The sequence below is a fragment of the Hemicordylus capensis genome, chromosome 4 (genome assembly GCF_027244095.1).
Source record: "Hemicordylus capensis ecotype Gifberg chromosome 4, rHemCap1.1.pri, whole genome shotgun sequence".
In the NCBI taxonomy this organism is placed as follows: Eukaryota; Metazoa; Chordata; class Lepidosauria; order Squamata; family Cordylidae; genus Hemicordylus; species Hemicordylus capensis.
In genome coordinates, this window is record NC_069660.1 from 225,616,325 (window position 1) to 225,632,894 (window position 16,570).

Genomic DNA, 16,570 nt, shown 5'->3' on the forward strand with positions numbered 1-16,570 from the left:
GCATATCAATGACAACAAAGATGGATGCAAATAATTAATCTAGTTTGATTGCAATTTCCCTCTTTTCCTTCAGCATTCCTTTATCAGCCACCTCAGGCTGGTTTCGTGCTTCTGGCGCACTTCACTTTTATTGTGAGTGTGAGTCTCTCTCTCTACACACACACACACACACACACACACACCTCAAATTCCTTCTTGGCTTGTCTTATTGTAGCTTTGCATTTGTTTTGCCAGAGTTTGTTCATATTACAACCCACATGAATTAATACTTTGGTGGATTCTTTCCTTGTACAAGGTCCTGTCACAACCAAGAACTGTTCTGGTTTTCATCTGTTTGCTTGTTTGCATAAAGTGCAGCCTCCTTTCATGGAACTTGAATGGCTTTTAGAAATATAGGAATCAGCCTTCTACCAACTCAGACCACATTGGTCCATCTAGCTTTGTATTGTCTACACAGGCTGGCAGCAGCTTCTCCAAGGCTACAGGCAGGACTTTCACTCAGTCCTATCTAGAGATGCCAGGGAGGGAACTTGGAACCTTCTGCCTTCAAGCATGCAGTGCTCTTCCCAAAGCAGCCCCATCCCCTAAGGAGAATACCTTACAGTGCTCCCATGTAGTCTCCCATTCAAATGCAAACCAGGGCAGACTCTGCTTAGCAAAGGGGACAATTCATGCTTGCCACCACAAACTCCTTAACAAAGAGAATGAAAACAAAATATGATTTTAAGACAGGCTAGTGGCAGGTTCTATGCTGCTTCACCAGTAAGCTATCCAGTATAGGTTATGACCGCCACTGCATTGGGGAAAGGAGACCTGGCACACTTACTGGAGGACACTGTGTAGCTGCAGTTCAGGTATGTGGCTGCTGAGTGAATAGAAGTGCCAAGTACAAGTCATAGAAGCATAGATGTTTAGAGTTGGAAAGGACCTTGGTGGTCTTCTAGTCCAGGGATTCTCAATGTTGGGTCCCCAGATGTTATTGGACTTCAACTCCCATAATCCCCAGCCCCAGAGGCCTTTGGTGGGGGATTATAGGAGTTGAAGTCCAATAACATCTGGGGACCCAACACTGAGAATCCCTGTATCTAGTCCAACCCCCTAGAAAATTGGTACAGCATCCCTGACAAGTGCCTCACCAGACTCTGAAAACCTCTCATTTTAATCACATAGGCCAGTTCAGGAAGGGAAAATGCTGTACTTACCTGAATCTAAGACTATGTTTTTTCAAAGTTCTTCAGTGTAAGAAATGGGAGCATCATTTTAAATTAAAGGTCCTCTTCCTTTGGGGTAAATAGGAGATGTGGCCCTCATTTTCCGTGGTCCTGGCACTTGCAATTTCACATATCCATGGTTGGGCAATGGAGACCTGACCTCGTTATCCATGGTTCTAAAAAATAGTGAAAATTCACTTATTTGTGGTCCCTGGGTGCCTGGAAATGACCTCCAAGGTTACCTCCAAGGTCATTTCCAGCCACCATGTTTGCTTTGTTGAACAGAGCCATTTTGTGGCTCTTTCTTTAAAAAACACAAAACCTTACGATTTTTCATGGAAAATCAGTGGAATTGGGATTTTGTTGGTGGGGGGCATTGCTGAACAGCAGGAGACATGAACAGCATGGTGTGGTACTTTATTGCTCTCATTTCTGTCTCCTCCCTCCCCCCCCCTTTAAAAAGCCTTTTTTGACCTCCAGGAACCAGGAACCCCAATTTCCATTGACTCAAGGTCTTATTATCTGTGATTTCATTATCCATGGTTGTAGGCAAGAACAGAACCCCTGAGGATAACAAGGGCCACCTGCATAACCTATATTAACTCATATTTTTAAAAGGGGGTCATCTTAAATTCAGGGTCATCATCCATTTGGTTAAATACAGTATTGTCTAAACTGGTTCCCAAACTTCTGTTAAAGCATTTAGAATCATTTATATAGGGTGACCAGATGCAAAGGACTGGCCTCTTGAACTTTCTATAGTTATGCAAAAGTAAGCAATATCTTTATACAAAAAGTTGTATCCACCAAAATGTCCTTTGCTATACAACTGTTAATGGTAGAAAATCCCTACCATTCTTCCCATCTGGTTGCCTTACATTTAGCACCTCACATGGCCTCATAGATTCAGTTAATCAGGTGTAACCAAATTTAGTCCAAGTAACATTTGGGCTACATCTTTGCTGTAACTTACTTTTAGCAGCAGGGTACCTATCCTATAGTTCTCAGCTAAGCTTCCACACTGGCCAATTTTGAGGCTTTAAGGCTAATGGGAGGTTGTTGTACCATTTCACCTAGTCTTGATCTTCTTCCACACTGAAACTAGTATTTGTGACATGCTGAAAAACCCTCTTGTGAAATAGCAGTTAACTTGAATCAAGATAAGTACTGAGAGATTATTAGATAGGAAAGAAGAGAAAGATTTTTGATTCAGCCAGAAGTGCTTAAAAATCTGTTCATCCAACATATGTCTGTGATAAAGTGCATAAAGATCTCAAAGAAATGAGAAATAAAAATGATTTCTGTACATATATGCTTTTATTTCTTTAGAACACTAGAAGATGAAAAGATTATCTTTTTATCTCCCACTAATCTGATGGGTTACCGTTTCTCTTCACATGCCACATTTACTGATTTACTTTGTCTTAGAGAAAAGAACCAGGCAATACTATAGAATTAAATTTACTTTACATCTCCCAGGTAATCCCAGGCACATATGAATATGTACTTCTATTTACTTGAACATCTGATTATTTGAATGTTTTGGATGCCCTCCAGGCCAATTGGATAAATGGGTTTGCACTGCACTGCAGTCATGATAAATACATATATTTTGCTATGTCAGCATGCTCAAAAGAACAGCAACTGCACACACCACTTAATGCCCCCAATTTGCTGCAATGGTCTTGTTAGTGCCAGCAGTGAAATTCTATGCCTCAGGCAATCAAGAGGTAGAAATGAAACAGCAGTACTTTATTTATTTGTCTGTTTATTTATTTAAAATATTTATACCCCGCCCCTCCAGTACATTACTGCTTGGGGTGGCTTGCAACATGTATAAAACAGTTACAACATAAAATCAGACTAATAAAATTAACCAAATGGAACAAGTTAAAAATCCAAGCTAAAACCACAATCATAATTAGGCTTTAAAATTCCAAATTAAATTCTTAAAGCTAAAATCTAAGAATTATAAAAACAGAACCTACCAGATAGACACAACAGATGAAACATTAAAAAGTATCTTTAAAAAGATGTGGTTTTAGTTGTTTTTTTAAAACACTGAGAGGGAGCATGGCGAAGCTCTTCAGGGAGGGCATTCTAAAGCTGTGGAGCCACAACCGAAAAGGCCCTTGCATTGAAAACATCCTGATCTCATCAAGTCTATTTCCTATATCTTTTTTGTAGGAAAAGCAGACAATCAGTATTTTCCCCTCCCATGGATGGTATCCTATGAAGCCAAAAGATGCTGGAAATACTTCTTCAGACAATGTCTCAGTTGCTCCACACTTGATAGGAATGTATTCCTAGCAAAAGCATGGATCTCTATTAGAAGTGTTTCCATAAGTCTTAAGTAAGACATTTCCATTAAACAGCTGTATTTGAGGTGTTATTTAAATATTGAATGAACACATTCTAAAGTGATCTTTTAATCAGTTTGGAATGGTTAAAATGACTTCAAAACATAGTTTCTTCTACATATTTTTAAATGATCATAAACCTATGGTAGGAGTTCACAAATATTAATGGGGGGGGGAACTATTGTGGGCCTCCACAGAGGAAGACAATGATGTGCATGAATCAAGATTCGTGCACAGATTCGAAACCTTTAAAAGTGAGAAGAGCAGGTCCACACCTGCTCCTCTGCTGCCCCATGTAGCTTCCTGCTGCGGCAGCTCCCCCCCCCCCCGTACCCCTCACATGGTGGCAGCACACACATTTTCTCCACACATGTGCAGTGGCCATTTGTATAGTCAGTATGGTTGACCATGATTCATCTTGATTGGTTGTCTTCGTTTCAATTCATGCACATCCCTAGAAGATAATCAAACAGAGATAGATCACTCAGCTGATGAATTCAATCATTATTGTGGCAGAAGCAGGCAGGCAAATTGAGGAAGATGAAGGCACTCTCAAAGTGCTGGTACACAATATTTGTGCACATATGCTCTTGCACAAGACCTCCAGTGATTCCTTAGACAACTACAGCAATGTGGTTGATTGGAAACACTGAGGAACATGTGGGCCAATATTTATATACATAATAGATGATATAATGCTAGAATTAGTAATGAGTGAAGACCTTCCAATTAGGCTTGGAATTGTAACTGAAAATTCAAAAATAGTTATTTTTAAAAAAGAAATCCTGTATCTGTTTGGCCCTATGGTTGTCCCAATGGTCAGTGGGACAGTGGGATTGTGGCAATTCAATCCTTCTCACAACTCAACATGCCTCCTGCTTCACCTCACTCCATTATCTTTCATGTGGCTTTGGCAATAGAAAAAGGAGAAGGAAGGGGTGTATCTTTCCCTCCTATTCTTCTTGATGTCTGACATATTGTGATGACTGTCTTGCCAGAAGAAGAACCCATGTCAATAGTGCTGGGGAGGGTGGGGGAAAACCCAAATGAATCTCAGTGCTTCTTGTCATAGTGCCAGGCATTAGGAAGGGTAGGGGAGAGAGTGACAGCTCTTTGTTTTCCTTTTACTGCTTCCAGAGCCAGTGCCAGTGCAAGGTTGCTAAATGCTTGGGGTAAAGACCTGCATTGGTCTTATGGTGTGTTAGGTTCCCACACCTTCAAGCTTATTGGCAGGCAGTGGTTCTTCCCACCCTTTCCATTGGTGAATGGGAGGAATCTTTGTTGATGGTCATGGCAACTCCTCCCCTTCCCTTAACTAGAGTCTAGCAGGAAGAGGAGCTACTAAGTGGAGGGTGAGAAGAAGATGAGCCATCACCACTACCGAATCCTTTGGCAGCAGCTGTTCCTTCTACCCACCTGTGGGCTTTCTCCCAAGACCCCCTGTATCATTGTGGTCCTTTGGCCAGTGGGGAAAGGTGGAAGGAGGAGCTGTCATGTTAGTCTCTTGACAGCCCCCTGGCCAGAACTACAAGGAAGTTGAGTGGGCCAGTAAGTGCTTATAGTCTGGGAGTAAGGTGGGTGGGTGGGTGGATCAATGGATGGGAGTGAGGATGGGAGGCAGGACACATTCCTCTCCAGCCCAGATGAAACTCTAAACTGGAAGACAACTTTTGGATTATAGGAACGTAGGGATATAGGAAGCTGCTTTACACCAAGTCAGACCACTGGTCTATCTAGCTCAGTATTGTCTACACAGACTAGCAGCAGCTTCTCCAAGGTTGCAGGCAAGAGTCTCTCTCAGTCCTATCTTGGAGATGCCGGGGTGGGGACTTGGAACCTTCTGCTCTTCCCAGAGCGGCTCCATCCACTAAGGGGAAGATCTTACAGTGCTCACACTTCTCGTCTCCCATTCATATGCAACCAGGGCAGACCCTGCTTAGCTAAGGGGACAAGTCATGCTTGCTGTTATAATGTTTGACTTGCACTGGAGGCAAGCTATAAACCTGCTGGATTCAGACAAAGTTCAGCAGCATCACTAGTTAAAACATGTGACCCATCTATAGAGATGTGCAGTGTTTTGTTTTAGTACAGCTTTCCTGGTAGAATAGAAAATTCAGAAGAATTTCAGCACAGAAGAATACAACTCAGAAGAATACAACCATAATTTGTTTGAGCAACTTCACACATGTAAAAGCCTGGGATTTACTAGTTTGCATGCAGTTGTTAATCTGAGCCGCCTTGCATTACAGTATTGAAAGTCTAGCTTTCCTAACACATGTACCACAGTGGTTAATATATAGAGCTACAAATCAGGAAGTACTTAATTCAAATTGCTCCTCTTCCATTAACTCTCTAAGGACTCATAGGCAAGCTCCCCCTTCTCTTCCTCAGCCTCAACCTCTGTTCTACAATATGGGTATAATACTAACCAACTTTAGAAGGTTGTTGCAAGTATTACAAGACAATGGCTGCCATCCAGACTAAGTAAGCACTGGTGCTACAGGAGAAGCGCTGGCATTCCTGAGTCAGTGCTAACTAACTCATTTCCACCACTCATGCACTTGGAAGGTGGTGGGGGCACGTTTGACAACCTCCTGTTCACCTGGAATGCTCTGTGCCACCCAGAAATACTTTTGGATCCACACATCTCCCTGATTTCTCAGGTTGAGGTGGTGGCCAGAGGTGCTTTCTATCAACTTCGGTTGATAGCAATAGCAATAGCAATAGCACTTACATTTATATACCGCTCTATAGCCGGAGCTCTCTAAGCGGTTTACAATGATTTTAGCATATTGCCCCCAACATTCTGGGTACTCATTTTACCGACCTTGGAAGGATGGAAGGCTGAGTCAACCTTGAGCCACTGGTCAGGATCGAACTTGTAACCTTCTGGTTACAGGGCGGCAGTTTTACCACTGCGCCACCAGGGGCTGATACGCCAACTGCGTCTGTTTCTGGAGATTACTGACCTCAAAACTGTGGTACATATGTTGGTAACCTCCAGACTTGACTTCTGTAATGCGCTCTATGTGGGGCTGCCTTTGTACATAGACCGGAAACTTCAGTTGGTTCAGAATGCGGCGGCCAGGTTGGTCTCTGGGTCATCTCGGAGAGACCATATCACACCTTTGTTGATGGAGTTACACTGGCTGCCTATAGGTTTCTGGGCAAAATACAATGTGCTAGTTAAATGGCTTGTGCCTTGGGTATTTGAGAGAATGTCTCCTTCATTATGAGCCCTACTGTCCATTGTGGTTGTCTGTGGAGGTCCGTCTTCAGTTACCGTCAGTTTGTCCAGAGGCCACACGGAGACAGGCCTTCTCGGTTGCTGCCCCAGAACTGTGGAATGCACTCCCTAGTGAGATACAATCCTCCCCATCTCTCTCAATTTAAAAAAAAAATTTAAAAACCCACCTTTTTACTCAGGTTTTTTCAGCTTCTGGATAATTTATAGGTTTTAATTTTGTGACTGATTTTTGAATTGTTAGTTTTTATTTGTTTTTATATGTCTCTATATGTGTTTTTAACTGTTTATATCATTGTGAACTGCCCAGAGACGTGAAATGGGGCAGTATACAAGTGTGATAAATAGATAGATAGATAGATAGATATGTCCCTGGGAGTCATGCAGCCATCAGGGACATATTTTAGGTGACACAGAGGCTAGTATCCTTGCAGCATTACTGTGGAACTCTCCCGAAGCACTGGTGCTACACCAGGGTTTCTGTTGTTGCACTGGTGCTTCATAAGTCACAACGTCAGCCAGTATATTTTTTTGTCAAATAATTGTTGTTAAATCTGATGAAGTATTACATATCAATCAATGAAGGAAAAGATTGCCAAGAATCATAAGCATGTGTGATTTTGTCACCTTGACCTGTTCTTATACATCTGTGTATTGAATGACTGTAGATAAGCTAAATGTTAGTAGAAAGGTCCAAGGAATATTCTAAGCTGATATTAGCTCTGTATTGAGGTGGACTGCTTGCTTTTGTGAATCAATAGTTCTATAAGAAATTCGTTCCAGTTATTACTCACACCGTAGTTTTGAATAACTTAATTTCTGCAATTTTAAAGATGCAATTTAGGTAGCTGCTTTCTTGTTGTCTGTTCTCTCAAGTTTCAGTTTAATTTAGCAAGTGATTCACTTCCAGTGCTTCTCTTCCACACACACAGACATACACTCACCCACACAACCACGCAGCCCAATCCTATATGGATTTTTTAACTGGCAAAACCTGGGGGCACAGTGGTTAAAGGCATAATGGAGAAGCTGGCTCTGATATGCAGTATTCTCACCCCACAAGAAATCTTGGAAATGGTGCATGTCTACTGTGACCAGTTCAGTCATAAAATAATGAGCCATATTTGTGAGCCACAATGGCACACCAAAAACTTGTACTCATGCACTTCTGATGTTTATTAACAGTTTTCAGTCTTGCTTGGAGAATCGCTGAGCACATCTGAAAGAAAAAAACTTCTTAAGCAAGTCAACATTTCAAGCAACCACATTTCCTGACGTTTGACTATTTTTTAAAGCAAACAATGGGGGGAAAAGAAATCTATTAAATGCTTCTCTTTATAGGAATGATTTAGGCAAGTCAGCAATCTTGCCTTGCACTATTTCCTTAGGAAGTTAAGTAACTCAAGCTTTGCTCAGTCTTGTATTAATACAATAAAGGATGGCTTGAAAAGCAAAGGCATAGCAAATCAAGCAGGTAGATAGGAGTAATATATTAAGCCTGGAAACTTTCTGTTAGCTATCATGCCCCACGCTGTTGTGTATAATTATTAGCTGCAAAATAGCACAGCTTGAACCTTATTATTGCACATTAAAGAACATTCCACATATAATTATGAAACCAAAAAAAGTGCTTACAAGTCATCTGCCAAGAACTAACTTTGCCGTATAGGAATTGAAAACACAGGCCATTTCTTGGCTATAAGTATGCAGCTTTCTCTCCCAGTGTTTTTTCTCACTTCATATTGAATATATCTGTAACCTTTCAAATTAAACACACACACACACACAGAACTAAAATGTATTTCAGGACAGGAAGACATTTCATTTATGTAAATAAATGAACAGAGCATATACCTTACCCCATATTCTAGGAGACGCGTGTCTCCTTCAAGCAGAATGGTGCTGTATGCAGTGCTGGGAAAGGCCCTTAAAGAGAACCAGAGTTGTGGCAAGCCACAGTGAGCTGCAGCAATGTCCAAGAAGGCTCACAAGGAGTACTGAGTAGTCCTTCCTAGTGCTTTCCCCATAGAGTTCTATATGGAAAGCTCTGGGAAGAACTACATTTCCCAGTACTCCATGCACTACATTTCCAGATGTCCCTTGGTTTGCTACGGCTTGCTGTGGCTCCAGTTCTCTCTAAGGGCTCTCCCTGGTGCCACACACAATACTGCTCTGCACAGAGCTGGGTGGTCGGAACAGCCACTTCATGTGGTGTGGTGCCAAGATATGCATATTATTCAGCTTTGGCCATTCAAAGGCCTAGTCCCTCCAGAGTTTTCTGCTGTTCTCAGCATTGCAAATACTTGGGTTCCGGCGCACCACCACCCTGCCTCCTTTGGCATCCATAGTGTGAAGAAAACTGCAGCTTGTTTGAATTCTTACTTTATAAGTCTACTTGGCAATTATTCTGGCACATAGTTAAGATGAGGAGTATTTTCAACATTCTGCATTATAATCCCTGAATATTCTGTTGCTTATCAAATCAAAGGTTTCCCCCCGATCGGTCAGAAATCACGCACACATCAAATAGGGTTCAATAGGCAACCCCCCCCCCCCAATTTAGTGCAAATCCATTGTGAAATGGCCAAGATACACGTTTTTAACTCCTAAAAAGATATTTCAAAGTTTGGCAACCTTTTTTCATCACAGATAATGAGGCTATTCATATGAGTGTGCAAAACCGGGCTAAGGGAATCCAGCCCAGTTTTGCACGCTCATGTGAACCACTGGTTCACCACACCTGATCCCGGTGGCTATACAGTGGCAAACCCACCTATGTAGTTAAATGAGGTTAAGGGAGCGAGCGTTCCCTTAGCTGCATTTAATTGATTGTGTGTCTGCGTGGCTGCTTGCAGCTGTGACAGGCACACACGGGGTGGGAGGGAGCCCAATGATGCACCATGCAACTCATGTGGTGCATTATTAAGGCATAGCGGCGCCTCCCTGCACCTGACCCCTGGAGCTGCTGGGCGAGCCATGGGCAGACCACAGGAGAGCCACCGCTTGTCTGGGCGGGAGATCCACCTGAACAGTGAGGGGTGAGTGATTGTCTGTAGCGAGAGTAGAGGCAAATCTGCTCTCCCCGTAGACCTCAGAGAAGCTCTTCCCACTGATCGTGAGAAAAGCTTCAATGTATATTTTAACATTTTTGATGTCTTTTCAGTATTCCACAAAAATCCAGGTCCATACTGGACTGGTGCCTTTTGCTGTTTTGAAAAACATCAGTCTAGTGATTTTTGAGTAACTATTGTTCAGAATCCCTATAATAATGGGGAAAATAACTAAGGGACAGTCAGCTAAGAGCATAACTGAGTCTGCCCACTGAGAATGCTGAAGCCAATGTTGGAAGGGGCAAATCCTGGCAATTTCTAGTGAGAGACTTACTGGTTCTGAATATTGTTGCACTTTGATGAGCACTTTGGCACTTTTATAAATAAACGTCCCTCCCCTGCCTTTCCCGTTATGGGCATTTGTTTTCTCTCTCTGCCCCCTTTCTCTCACCTCAGCCAGAGGGAAAAGCAAAGCAACTCAGAAAAGCTTGGAATAAATTACCTTGAAGTAAATCCACTGATTCCACTGGAACTTACTTCTGAGTAAATGCACATAGGAATCAGGACCAGCAGAGATCCTAGGCAAGAATGTGGGTTCTCTTTTTTCTCCTTCCTCCCAGCCCCTCAGCAATGCATAGAATGTGAAACCCTTCTGAGAGGGAAACCCCATTTTTCTATCTGGGGCTTACTTCTGAGTAAAAATGTATAGTATTAGGACAAAGGACACCATGCTGGAAGTCGTGAAGAAGGAACTTCAAGGAATTCCTAAAAACCATTCCTACCCAGCACCAAGAAACCATTAGACTGGTTTCTGCTCCTGACCATTAGACTGTAGACTGCTCTTGAACATGAAGTTTCTACAGCGGAGATGAACTGACTGTAAATATGGAAGCTTCACTTGAACATACTTAAGAAATAAAGCCTCCATATTTGCAGGTGGTTTGACTTTCATGTAGAACCTCCATGTTCAAGGGCAATCTACACCACAATAAACATTTTTTGGCACGAAGTGGGAATAGTTTCTGGGATTTCCTTGCTGCACTTTTATTGCTTTCTGGAAGCATGTAGTAAGCACTGTGAGAAAGAGGATGCTGGACTGGAGTACACATGCCTTTTCCAGCAGCATTTTGATAACTGAACCTGCAATTCTATGTGCACACCTACAAAGAAGTAAACTCCATTAAACTCAATGGGACTTGCTTCCATACAATGAGGGAACAGTTAAACAACCCCTGAAAAATGGTCTTGGGGTAGGGGAGATTAATTGAAAGGTCCTTTTAAAAATGTGAGTGGAAAACAATGTAAAAATCCTGTGAGGTAAACCCACGACCACCCCACGCACGATATAGCGCACAGATTGTGCTCAAATAATTTGACATTAGCTGCAGCATCCCACAGGGCATAAGATTTGTTAGTATATTTAAAACACGTTGTCCTAAGAACTAATCTGCCAACTTTCCTTTGACAATCCCTACAACTGGACTAAATTTGGTCCAAACCAGTTAGGCAGTTCACAAGTTAACCCACTTGCACCATTCATGCATCCACCATCTTGAACTGGGGTGGATGAAATAATTACAAACTGTGTGTTTGTGGTGTCCCTATGTGTCCCCACAATTCTACCAAATTTGGTCCAAACTATGCCACTGAGGTATCCCTAAATGTCCATACAGCTGTAACAAATTTGGTTAAAATCGTTTAGGCAGTTCACAAGTTAGCCCTTTTCGTAATCTCACTAGCAGAGATTGCACAGTTCCTGTGCAATGAGCTTGTTTTATTTCAAGAGCTTCATATGCGTTGGGCTTTAGATTCAAAAAGGATGTTCCTGTTCCCAGGGGTACTCACAATCTCACAATGAAGTCTTACTTTCCATTTTGGTAGATATGGGAGTCACACTTGATGGAATGATGTAGATTTAGGAAAGAGCAGAACAAGAGGACAATAGCAGCAGGTAGATTTACAGAATCCATCTGTAAATTCAATTGCACACTCAGGCCCAATAAAGACAAGACCCATGTGACTGGATGAACTAGGTCCACTTTTATTAATTAATATTACATAACCTGCAACGAGGAACAACAATTAGAGTGCGGGTATCCCCTCTATGGGTCAGCCTCATAGAGAGCACCTCCCCAAAGAGGGCAAAAGACTGGGTGTTAATTCAGCCTGTACAAAATCTGGACATCATAACAACCATGAGTATTTATTTATTTATTTATTTATTTGATTGAATGATTTCTATACTGCCCTTCAAAAAATGGCTCAGGGCAGTTTACACAGAAAAATAACAAATAAACCCCGCTGAGGGGAGGCCAAGCAGCCCCAGCCATCCAGGTTGCAGAACTCAGAGTGGTGGGTGCCAGCCAGCCTCCGAGTAGACACAGAACCAGCCCATGGGTTGCAAAACCAGCAAGGGCTGTTGCTCAGCTAGCCTACTCTTTTTAAATGGTCCTCCAGTCAGACACCAATCAAGACAACCTATACCAACCCGCACTCACCAACAAAGTGACCAAACATTCAAATGACAACCCTACAATTAACTTCAGTGAGAAGTAAGCAAAAAAGGTCACACCAAAGCCAATAAGGCATAACCCAAAACATTCCTACTTGGCCCCAAAAGGCGACCAGACAACCCTCACTGAAATGGGATGGGATGGATGGTGCTTAGACCAAAGCAACAGAGGGAGGACAGAATAGGAGCCGGCTGCTTATACAGTTGCTCCTGCTCTCCTATTGGACAGTCTGAGACATGTGGCATGGGAGCCAAGATGGCGGCCCCCATGTCTGCCTCAAGGGCCAGGACCACAACCCAGCCCCCCCCCCCGCCGCAAAGCCATATACGGGTGATTGGGAGCGGCATAAGGCAGCAAACTCTGTGTGATCCTGCCCCCCACTTTTTAGCAGAATTTTCATTCCATCCCTTTCCCTGCGATCTCACCAATGAGGATGTACGATTTTCATATTAATTTTGGAAGGTTTAAACAGTAAAAAGAATGAAAACTATGGTAAGAAATTAAAATGTTATCATTTTAATATCATTCATTTGACTTATGGGACAATTTGATAGCTGAGCTGTCCATGATGCAGAAACCTCAACCATTATAATATGTTGGATCTGCATATATGACAGTAAAACTATCAGATTATTTTCTACTACATGCTCCTTATTGTAGTAAGGTTTAGAATAATGTTAAAGGTAGAGAAGGCAATTCATATAGATTTGCTGAAATTAAGAACAAATGTCTAAGTTAGTATAATGCTATATTTATAAGCTTGTATAATACGGAATTGTTAGTGCATTTTTTATCTGAAAACCTGGAAAGCTTTATGACAAAATGTCCACTCTGTGTTCTGTAGCAAAAACAGATGTTAATTAATAAACAAACATAAAACTTTGGAACGGCCATCTGGATGGGATGTTGCAAAAGAGATGTTTTGTCTCTGATATTTCCTTTGGTAAAGTTCTGGTGGGAATCAAGTGATTGCTTTATGGATAGACAGAATCTGAGCAAACCGCCCCCCCACTTCCAAATACATGAATACTATTATGAAGTAATTATGCCAAAGACTTTGTTGTGAAGCTAACAGATCTATTTTAAGCTGTCTAAAATGTCATCTAGCTAAGTTGCAGTTTTTTGTTTTACAATCATACTGTTAGGCTTTTCATATCAACATTTGAGAATATGGGATGAAGCATGACATCATAGTACCCCCAAGTGTTTCTGACCCTGTGGTCAGAAAATCACAGTGCCTTTCCATATCACGTCCTACTTATTTTACTTGCTTTGCCGATATTGTGTTGCTCCCATTTCATCAGCTGATGTGGAAATCAAGGTATCTCTGCCAGGCCATTTTTCTTTGGAGTTCTGGATGCTTGGAATAATCAGTTTATTTGCAAATGGACATGGTGCACTAATACAACATGTGTGAAACAGCAAGCACAGGCACGACAGATTTACACATATCATGTAGAGGTCATTTTATTTTATTTTATTTTATTTTATTTATATTTAATTTATTTATTCTATTTATATACTGCCCTTCCAACAACAACAACAACAACAAAAACAACAACAACAAGAAGAAGGCACAACAACAACAACAACAACAACAACAACAGTGAGGCACTACCTTGGCGTGGTTGTGGGGCTTGCGTGCTCTGAGGAAGGTGAGAGCTATGCCAGAGGTCCAACCATACTGGACAGGTCTCACCAGAGGAGCCAGACAAAGAGTGCCTCTCCCATCAACAATACAGTGAGATGTAACTTTAATAAATCTATACCGGATTAGTGGTCACCCGGGTCAACAAGGACCGCACCAGGTGCTGGAGTCCCTGGACATCTGGTGGCAAGTGGGCAACAGGTCTCAGGATCTTCAGCTGAGCAAGCAGGGCTGAAGACAGCAAAGTTACTGGAAGAAACGTCGCTTAACCGAGAAAAATATACGAAAAATGCCAACAAGGAAATAATGATCTGCTATTACAAGTCTAGTCCAACTAGAAGAGGTTATTTAAAAAGAATGTACAAAATTTGGAAAGGGAAGCATCCAGATACAGAAATAACAGAACAAAGGCTAGCAGACCAGAGAAGATTCATAATAAGAAATAAAGTATTCACAGGAGTTGAGCTGGAAGAACTGCAAAGAGCAACACAGGCTTAAGATATGGAAGAAGAATTACCACCCACTGAAGCAGTTGCTCAGGCGCAGGTTGAGGAGGTGTTGGAAATAGAGGATGCCACTGTTGCTGAACTGTTTCAAAATCAAAACCAGGCAACCTCCCCTTTGCCTTCACCTCAAAAACCCAAATGCCGTTTAACAGAAAAGCAACAAGAACTAAAGCAAAAAATAACTGAGCACATGAACCAAACCACCACCAGGATTCAACTTCCAGCTCTAAAAACAGTTGCCAAAAAACAACTTGCTCAGGCATTAAAAGATGTCAATGCTGCACTTGCAGAAATAACAACCAATAATTTGCAAGAAACAAACCCACTAATGTACAGTGCAGCAACAATAACAACACAAGAGCTCGGATATAAGATCAATGGACCTGTAAAAAAAGAAAGTAGTACATCACCTAAATGGAAGGTTAGATTAGAAAATAAAATCTCCAGGCTTAGATCAGATGCTAGTAAATTGAAAGATATGAAAGACAATAAGCTGAAGAATGAAAACACCAAACAGTATCTGATCCAAAAATACCACCTAGATTCAAGGAAAATTAGAGAAGTCCTAGAAATAATAAAGCAGCAAATAACAGCAGTGTCAAAGAAGATTAGCAGATATGAAGACAGAACTACACAACACAGGCAGAATCTCCAATTCCAGTTGAATCAGAGACGTTTCTACCAAAGCGTAGAAGGAGAAACTGCAAGAAACCTAGAAACACCAAATAAAGAAGAAACAGTGCAATTATGGGGGAAATTATGGGACAATCCAATAGATTATAATAAAAAAGCAGGCTGGATGAAAGAGGTCAAAAAATGTAACCAACAAATGCAAGATCTAATAATAACACCAGAATTAATAAGTGAAAGAGCAAAGAAAATTAAAAATTGGACTGCTCCAGGCGACGCTGAACTGCATGGCTTTTGGCTTAAACACCTAACAAGCCTTCATAAACAACTATCAAAAGAGTTCAATCACATTTTGCAAGGAGGTGATATTGAACAATGGCTAACAACTGGGAAAACTTATCTCATCATGAAAGACCCAGCAAAAGGTGCAGTTCCAAGTAATTATAGACCGATAACCTGTCTGCCAACCATGTTCAAATTATTAACTGGAATAATAGCAGATGAAGTGGTGCAACACTTATTAACTAACAAACAGCTTCCAGTTGAACAGAAAGGAAATTGCCCGAACACTAGAGGCACAAAAGACCAGCTGCTGATTGCCAAAATGATTATAGAACATTGCAAGAGAAGTAAAACAAATCTAAGTGTTGCATGGATTGACTACAAGAAAGCCTTCGATTCATTGCCTCACACATGGATACTAAAATGTTTAGAAACAACTGGTGTCAGCAAAAACATTCAGATATTTATAAAACAAAGCAATGAGCATGTGGAGTACACAGTTAACAATCAATGGCGAGACACTTGGACAGGTTAGAATTAGAAAAGGCATTTTCCAAGGGGACGCACTATCCCCCCTGTTGTTTGTAATCGCCATGACCCCACTTTCACAAATACTAAACAAAACAGGCCTCGGATACCAAACATCTAAAACATCAAGTAAAATCAACCATCTGCTGTACATGGAGGATCTGAAGTTGTATGGAAAGTCCCAGTCAGAAATCGAATCACTGCTAAACACTGTCCGTATATTCAGTAGCAATATAGCAATGTAGTTTGGAGTACCGAAGTGTGCTGCATTAATAATGAACAGAGGAAAAATAAGAAAAACAGAAGGAATAGAACTGCCCAGTGGAAGCAAGATCAAGAACCTGGAAGAGAAAGAACATTACAAATACTTGGGCATTCTCCAGGCTGATAACATTGCACACACTGAAGTTAAAAGAAAAATAGGAAGTGAATACATCAGGAGATTTAGAAAAATCCTCAAGTCCAAGCTCAATGGTGGGAACACCATACAAGCCATAAACACCTGGGCTAAACTTATTATCAGATACACTGCAGGAATAATAGACTGGACCCAGGCAGAGCTAGAGACGCTAGATTGTAAGACCAGGAAAATAATGAC

At 41.5% G+C, this 16,570-nt stretch overlaps 1 long non-coding RNA gene across 1 annotated transcript in view; it reads right to left on the bottom strand.

Annotated features, from left to right (window-relative positions):
• Positions 1-2,962: 2,962 nt before the first annotated feature.
• Positions 2,963-16,570, bottom strand: part of LOC128325150 (uncharacterized) — a 64,725-nt gene continuing 51,117 nt past the window's right edge. The window contains exons 3-4 of the long non-coding RNA XR_008307286.1: positions 7,871-8,034; positions 2,963-4,025 (exon numbers count right to left, since the gene is read on the bottom strand). This is a non-coding gene — a long non-coding RNA (uncharacterized LOC128325150). The remainder of the gene's footprint in view (positions 4,026-7,870; positions 8,035-16,570) is intronic.